This window comes from Hippopotamus amphibius, chromosome 12 (genome assembly GCF_030028045.1).
Source record: "Hippopotamus amphibius kiboko isolate mHipAmp2 chromosome 12, mHipAmp2.hap2, whole genome shotgun sequence".
In the NCBI taxonomy this organism is placed as follows: Eukaryota; Metazoa; Chordata; class Mammalia; order Artiodactyla; family Hippopotamidae; genus Hippopotamus; species Hippopotamus amphibius.
In genome coordinates this window covers 29,968,362-29,976,595 of record NC_080197.1, presented here as the reverse complement: position 1 = coordinate 29,976,595, position 8,234 = coordinate 29,968,362, and positions in this window count along the sequence as shown.

Here is an 8,234-nt window from a genome sequence, read left to right as displayed (position 1 = left end):
TGTGGGATTTATTCGTGTAATGTACGTAGCTTCATTTTGTTAATTTTCATTGCTCTATATAGCTTCTATTGCCAGAGTACGCCACAATGTATTGATTTTTTATGTGATGGATGTTAAATCTTTATCTAGTGTTTTGCTAACACAGTTTTGCCCAAATATTCTTATCTTTGGTTCCTTGGCACATATAGGAAAGTCCTCTCCTGGTGTGGTCAACAAAGCAGACTGTTAATATCATTTGGAGCTTTTGTTTTATATATATATATTTTTTTTTCCAATTCTTGGTCAAGCTTTGCTCTTTCCATTTATGTCATTGATCTCACTTTATTTTGTGTGTGTGTATGTGTGTGTGTGTGTTTGGGGATCTTCTTGAGTTTTTTTTTTTTTTTTTTTTTTTTTTGATGTGCACTGCCCTTTTGCCATACCTCAAGTTTCCATAAATTTCTGGTTCTTTTAATGAGGTTTTTGTTTGTTGTGCTCCTTGTCTATCTCTCTGACCAAACTCCCCTGTCTTACTTAGAATAGCTTTATAAGAAGTTTTAATATCTCAGTTGGGTAAATCTTCCCACCTTTTCTTGTTCCTCAGAACTGCCGTGGCTATTTTTGACCCCAGTGAATTTTAGTTTACTTTATTTTCAGCTTTTTAGAAATTGAACTATAATTGATTTACAATATTATGTTAGTTTCAGGTGTACAACGTAGTGATTCAAGATTTTTATAGATTATACTCCATTTAAAATTACTACATAATAATGGCTAAATTTTCCTGAGCTGTGTAATATATCCTTGTTGCTTATTTATTTTATACATAGTAGTTTGTATTTCTTGATCCACTTCCCTCTCCCCACTGGTAACTACTAGTTTATTCTCTACACCTGTGAGTCTCTTTCTGTTTTGTTATAGTCATCCGTTTTATTTTTTAGATTTCACATATAAGTGATAACAGAGTACTTACCCTTCTCCGTCTGACTTATCTTACTAAGCATAATAAACTGCAGTCCATCCACATTGTTGCAAATGGCAGAATTTCACTTTTTTAAATGACTAAGTATTTTCCATTATATATATATGTATGTATAATGTATTATAAATATATATATGTTATATATACACCACATCTTTTTTACCCATTCATCTGTTGATAAACACATATGTTGCTTCCATTTCTCAACTATTATAAATAAAGCTCATATGAACATTGTGGTGTGTGTATCTTTCCAAAGTAGTGATTTTGTTTTCTTTGAATAGAGTGGAATTGCTGGGTTATAAGGTAGTTCCATTTTTAGTTTTTTGAGGACCCTCCACACTCCTTTACAGAGTGGCTGCATCAATTGACAATGCCACCAAACGTGTACTATGGTTTCCTTTTCTCCACATCCTCACCAACATTTGTTCTTTGTAGAATTTTTCATGATAGCCATTTTGACAGGTGTAAGGTGATGTCTCATTGTGGTTTAAAGTTTGCATTTTCTGGTGATTAGTGATGTTGAGCATGTTTCACATGCCTGTGGGCCATCTGCATGTCTTCTTTGGAAAAATGTCTCCTCAGGTGTTCTTTCCATTTTTCAATCAGGTTGTTTTTTTCATATTGAATTTTATGATCTGTTTCTATATTTTGGGTATTAACCCCTTATCAGTCATATTATTTGCAAAATATTTTCTTCCATTCAGTAGGTTGTCTTTTTGTTTTGTCAGTGGTTTCCTTTTCTGTGCAAAACCTTTTCATTTTAGTTAGGTCTCATTCAATTACTTTTGCTTTTGTTTGTTTTGCCTTAGGAGACAGATCCAAAAAGTATTGCTACAATCTATGTCAAAGAGTGTTCTGCCTATGTTCTCTTCTAGGAGTTTTATGTTTACAGTTTTGTTCTTTAATTCAGTTAAAATTTATTTTTGTGTATGATGTGAAGGAATGTTCTAATTTCATTCTTTTACATGTAGCTGTCTAATTTCCCCAGCACTACTTATTGAAGAAACTGCCTATTCTCCATTGTATATTCCTGCATTCTTTGCCATAGATTACTTGACCATCAGTGCGTGGGTTTATCTCTAGGCTCTCTATTCTTCTCCATCAATCTTTGTGGCTGTTTTGTGCCAGTAGCTGTGTAGTATAGTCTGAAGTGAGAAAGACTTCAGACTATACTACAAGCTTGTTCTTTATTTCCCAAGATTGCTTTGGCAATTCGGGGTCTTTTGTGGTTTCATATAAATTTAGGATTATTTGTTTTCTACCTATGTGAAAAATGTCATGGATATTTTGATAAAGATTGTATTAAATCTATAGTTTTTTTGGGTAGTATAAACATTTTAACAATATTAGTTTTTGCAGTCCAAGAACATGGGATATCTTTCCATTTCTTTGCATTGTCTTCAATTTCCTGCATCAGTGTTTTATAGATTTCAGAGTATAGCTCTTTCATCTCCTTGTATAACTTTATTCCTAGGTATTATGAGTAAATTGTTTTTGATGATAATTTATTTTATTTTTAAGCTCTTTATTGGAATATAATTGCCTTACACTGTTGTGCCAGTTTTTGCTGTACAACAAAGTGAATCAGCTGTATTTATACATATATCTGTATATCCCCTCCCGCCCATGACTCCTTTCCACCTTCCCTATCCCAGCCCTCTAAGTCATCACCCATCATCCAGTTGATCTCCCTGCGTTATGCAGCAGCTTCCCAGTAGCTATCTATTTTACATTTGGCAGTGTATATATGTCAATGCTCCTGTTTCATGTCAACCCAGCTTCACCTTCACCCCCCAACCCATGTCCTCAAGTCCGTTCTCTACATCTGCATCTTTATTCTTGTCCTGTCACTGGTTTCATCAGTACCATTTTTTTAGATTCCATATATATGAGTTAGCTTACGATATTTCTTTTTCTCTTTCTGCCTTACTTCACTCTGTATGACAGACTCTAGGTCCATCCACCTCACTACAAATAACTCAGTTTCATTCCTTTTTATGGCTGAGTAATATTCCATTGTATATATGTGCCCCATCTTCTTTATCCATTCATCTGTTGATGGACATTTAGGTTGCTTCCAAGTCCTGGGTATTGTAAATAGTGCTACAACAAACTTTGTGGTACATGTTTCTTTTTGGATTATGATTTTCTCAGGGTATATGCCCAGGAGTGGGAATGCTGGGTCATATGGTAGGTCTAGTTTTAGTTTTTTAAGGAAGGTCCTTACAGTTTTCCATAGTGGCTGTAACAATTTACATTCCCACCAAGAGTGCAGGAGAGTTGCCTTTTCTCTGCATCCTCCACAGCATTTATTATTTTTAGATTTTTTGATGATGGCCATTGTGACCAGAAGGAGGTGATACCTCATTGTGGCTTTGACTTGCTTTTCTCTAATGATTAGTGATGTTGAGCATCTTTTCATGTGTTTGTTAGTTTTGTGCATGTCTTCTTTTGAGAAATGTCTACTTAGGTTTTCAGCCCATTTGTGGATTGGGTTATTTGCTTTTTTGATTTGAGTTACATGAGATGCTTGCATATTTTGGAAATTAGTCCTTTGTCTGTTGCTTCATTGGCAAATATTTTCTGCCATTCTGAGGGTTGTCTTCTTGTGTTGTTTTTGGTGTCTTTCTCTGTGTAAAATCTTTTAAGTTTCATTAGGTCCCATTTGTTAATTTTTGATTTTATTTCCATTATTCTAAGAGGTGGTTCAAAAAGGATCTTGCTTTGATGTATGCCATAGAGTGTTCTGCCTATGTTTTCCTCTAGGAGTTTTCTAGTGTCTGACCTTACATTTAGGTCTTTAATCCATTTTGAGTTTATTTTTGTATATGGTGTTATGAAGTGTTCTAATTTCATTTTTTTAAATGTAGCTGCCCAGTTTTCCCAGCACCGTTTATTGAAGAGGCTCTCTTTCCTGCATTGTATATTTTTGCCTCCATTGTGAAAGATAAGGTGCCCATACGTGCGTGGGTTTATCTCTGGGCTCTCTATCCTCTTCCATTGATCTATATTCTCCTTTTTGTTCCAGTACCATACTGTCTTGTTCACTGTAGCCTTGTAGCATAGTTTGAAGTCAGGGAGCCTGATTCCACCAGCTGCGTCTTTCCTTCCAAGATTGCTTTGCTTATCTGGGGGCTTTTGCATTTCCATACAAATCATAAGATTTCTTCTTCTAGTTCTGTGAAAAATACCATTGGTAATTTGATAGGGATTGCATTGAATCTGTAAATTGCTTTGGGTAGTATAGTCATTTTCACCTTGTTGATACTTCCAATACAGGAACATGGGATATCATTCCATTCCTTTGCATTGTCTTCAATTTCTTTCATCAGGGTTTTATGGATTTCAGAGTGTAAGTCTTTCATCCCCTTGTATAAGTTTATTCCTAGGTGTTATGAGTATATTCTTTTTGATGCTTTTTGAAGTGAGATTGTTTTCTTCTTTTTCTCTTTCTGAGAATTCATTGTTGGTGTATAGAAAGGCAGCAGATTCCTATATATTAATCTTGTATCCTGAAGTGTTACTGAATTCATATTTTAGTTCTAATACTGTTTGTGTGTGTGTGTGTGTGTGTGTGTGTGTAGCGACTTTAGGGTTTTGTCTAGATGGTATCATGTCATCTGAAAATATTGACAGGTTTATTTTCTTCCCTTCCAATTTGGACACCTTTTGTTCCTTTTTCTTGTCTATTGTTGTGGCTAGAACATCCAATACTGTGTTAAATACAATTGGTAAGAATAGGCATCCTTGTCTTGTCCCAGAATTTAGTGGGAAGGCTTCAGCTTTCCAATACTGAAATGTTAGCTATGGGTTTGTTATAAATGACTTTTAGTTTGTTGAGATATATTCTGTTTATCTCAACTATGATGAGAGTTTTTACTGTGAATGGATGGTAAATTTTGCCCAAGGCTTTTCCTGTGTCTATAGAGAAGCTCATGTGATTTTTATCCTTCCTTTCGTTGCTGTGGTTTATTACACTGATATGAGAATACTGAACCATCCTTGCATCCCCTGCATACATCCCACTTGGACATGGTATATGATCTTTCTAATATATTGTTGAATCCGTTTGCTAATATTTTGTTTATTTGATTTATTCATCTGTATTCTTTAGGGATATTGGGGTGTAAGTTTCTTTTTCTTGTAGTGTGTTTGCCTGGTTTTGGTGTCAGAGTAATGGTGATCTCGTGGAATGAATTTTGTAGCATTTCATCCTCTTCAATATTTGGAATAGTTTGAGAAGGATAGCATTAGCTCTTCTTCACAGGACTTTAGGTCCTGGACTTTAGGTATGCTGGCAGTTTTAAAATTAAAATCCATTTCACTACCCATGATCAGTGTGCCTATTTCATCCTGATTCAATTTTGGAAAGTTGTATGTTTCTAGAAATTTGTTCATTTCTTCTAGGTTGTCTAATTTCTTGGGCTATAGATCTTCATCGTATTCTCATGATTTTTTTCTGTATCTGTGATATCAGTTGTTATTTCTCTTTTGTCTTTTCTTGTTTTGTTTATTTGGTCCACTGTCTTATCTTCTTGATCAGCCTGGCTAAAGGTTCATCACTTTTGTTTATCTTTTCAAAAAACCTGTTCTTTGTTTCATTTATCTTTTCTATTTTTTTGTCTCTATTTTATTTATATCCTCTCTGATCTTTATTATTTCCTTCCTTCTGCTGACTTTTGGCTTTGTCTGTTCCCCCTTTCCTAATTCACTTAGATGGTAGGTCAGGTTGTTTAATTGAGATTTTCCTTGTTTCTTGAAGTAGGCCTGTATTGCTATAATCTTCCCTCTTCAAACTACTTTTGCCATATCCATAGATTTTGGAAAGTTTTGTTTTTATTTTCATTTGTCTCATGATATTTTCTGATTTCCTCTTTGATTTCTTCATTGTTCCATTGGATTTTTAGTAGCAAGTTCTTTTAGTCTCCATGTGCTCGTGCTTTTCCAATTTTTCTCCCTGTAATCATTATACTTTCATACCATTGTGGCTGTCAAAAATGCTTGATCTAATTTCTATTCTGTTGAATTTGTTGCAACTTGATTTGTGGCCTAGCATGTGATCTACCCTGGAGAGTGTTCCATGTGCACTTTAAAAGGTGTGTATGCTGCTGCTTCTGTGTGTTTATCTATTAATTTCAACTAGTCTACCGTGTCACTTAAGATCACTGTTTCCTTATTGATTTTCTCTCTGGACAATCTGTACATTGATACAAAAGGGTGTTAAAGTCATCTGCTATTGTTGCATTATTGCCAACTTCTCCATCTGTTAATATTTGCTTTATATTTTTAGGTGCTCCTGTATTAAGTGCATACATGTTAATAAGTTTAATATCCTCTTCTTGTATTGATTGTTTTATCAATATATAATGCCTTTGTCTTTTGTTATAGCCTTTGCTTTAAAGTCTATTTTGTCTGATATGAGTATTGATACCCCCACTTTCTTGTCATTTGTATGAAATCTCTTTTTCTTCCCTTCAGTTTCACTCTCCAATTTCATTTCAGAGTCACTCTTTCAAGTTTCATGAAAAACCGTTTTCAAATTATTAATTGATTGCCTTGAATTTACATATTACTTTGGGAAAATTGACATCTTTTCCAATATTGAGTTTACTCATTCATGGATATGATATACCTCTATTTATTTAGTTTTTAAAGTAATTTTAAATTCACAATTTTACAATTGTTTTTTCCCCTAATTGTCTTATGCATTTTTACTTACAGTTATCTTTAATAATTTTGAGTTTATGCAATCTTTAAAATTTATAATTTCTGCCTTCCATAGTTTTGACTACTAACTGTAATTGATGTAAGTCATCAATGTTTTATCCAGGAAGCTTACATACCTCTTACCATTGCTAAAAGGAAAGGTATTTTTTTGTGTGTGTGTAACTCTGTTAACATTAACCCAATCATCCAAATTAGTTTCATCTTTCTCAAAGATTGGTATCCAAATGATCTATGAGACAGATATTTCTACAAGTTTTATATATGGAAACTGAAGTCTCTCTAACATGCTCCTATGTTCCACCTCTGTGAGGAAACAATTTTCAAATCTTTTAACTGCCTTTTTTAGGTTTTAATGCCAAATGTCATACAGCATGCCTCTAGAACAACTTCCTGTTTTCTCACGCTTTGGCATTATTTATTGCTATCTCACTATGGAAGATATGTATGTAATGTTTTGTTACACCTGACCTCATGACACACACATGCATGTTATAGCCTTTTCACCCTAAAATACCTTAGGGTGGATATCTTAATAAACAGTGTCTATGTTATTGTGACTAAGAGATTGTTATTTATAGCTGATTTTATAACATTCTGAGTTTTGGTTTATGTTGATCCTCTTGTATGTATGTTTGTGTAACCACCACCATGATCAGGATGCAACACGTTCCATGACCACAAAGTCTCCCATGTGCTAGCCCTTTAAAGTGACACATAGCCCCACCAAACCACACCTCCGGCAAATGCCATTCTGTTTTCGATACATATAATTTTCAGAATATTGTATCTGTGGAATTGATATTTTGAGATTGGCTTTGTTTTCTCAGCATAATGCCTTCAAGAGACTTTCAGTTGTTGCACACATGTACAGCTCATGCCTTTGAGTTGCTGAGTAGTATATCCTGGTATGGATGCACTGCAGTTTGTTAAGCTGTTCACCTATTGTTAGATATTTGAATTTCTTCCAGGTTTCTTTTGCTTTAAAAAGAAATCTGCTATAACATTCATGTACTGGTTTTGTGTGGACACAGTTTTCAGTTCTCTGAGATAAAGGCTTTGTAATGTAATTTCTGGGTCCTATAACCCACTTCCTCTCCTGAAAAAAGTAGGAAATTTTTTTTTTTTTTTTTTTTTTTTTTTTTTTTTTTTATGCAGGCCATACAAGATTTGAGGTCCACATTGCACTGTGTTTTTTGGAGGTAAGTTTTACCAGTTATATCAATAAAGGGCTGGAATAGGAAGTCAGATCTTGTTCCATCCCATAGTTGAGGGTCCCTGGCGATCCCTCTTTCTTTTTCCCCCTGAGTAGCTCTTGGTTGAGGTAGGTACATAATGAGACCACAAGCCTGCCAATCCTTGGGTACTGGACTTTGGACTTTGGAACACAGCCCACAACCACAGTTCCTTCTTGATATCTGTGAGTTTGGCTGGGATTTCAGAGGGGAGATCATCATGAATGGGGTGAGGGACCCATTGGAGAAATCAGAGGCCCCAGGTGTGGGAGGAGGCCTCATTTCTGCTAGGCCTGTCCAATCTGTGAAAA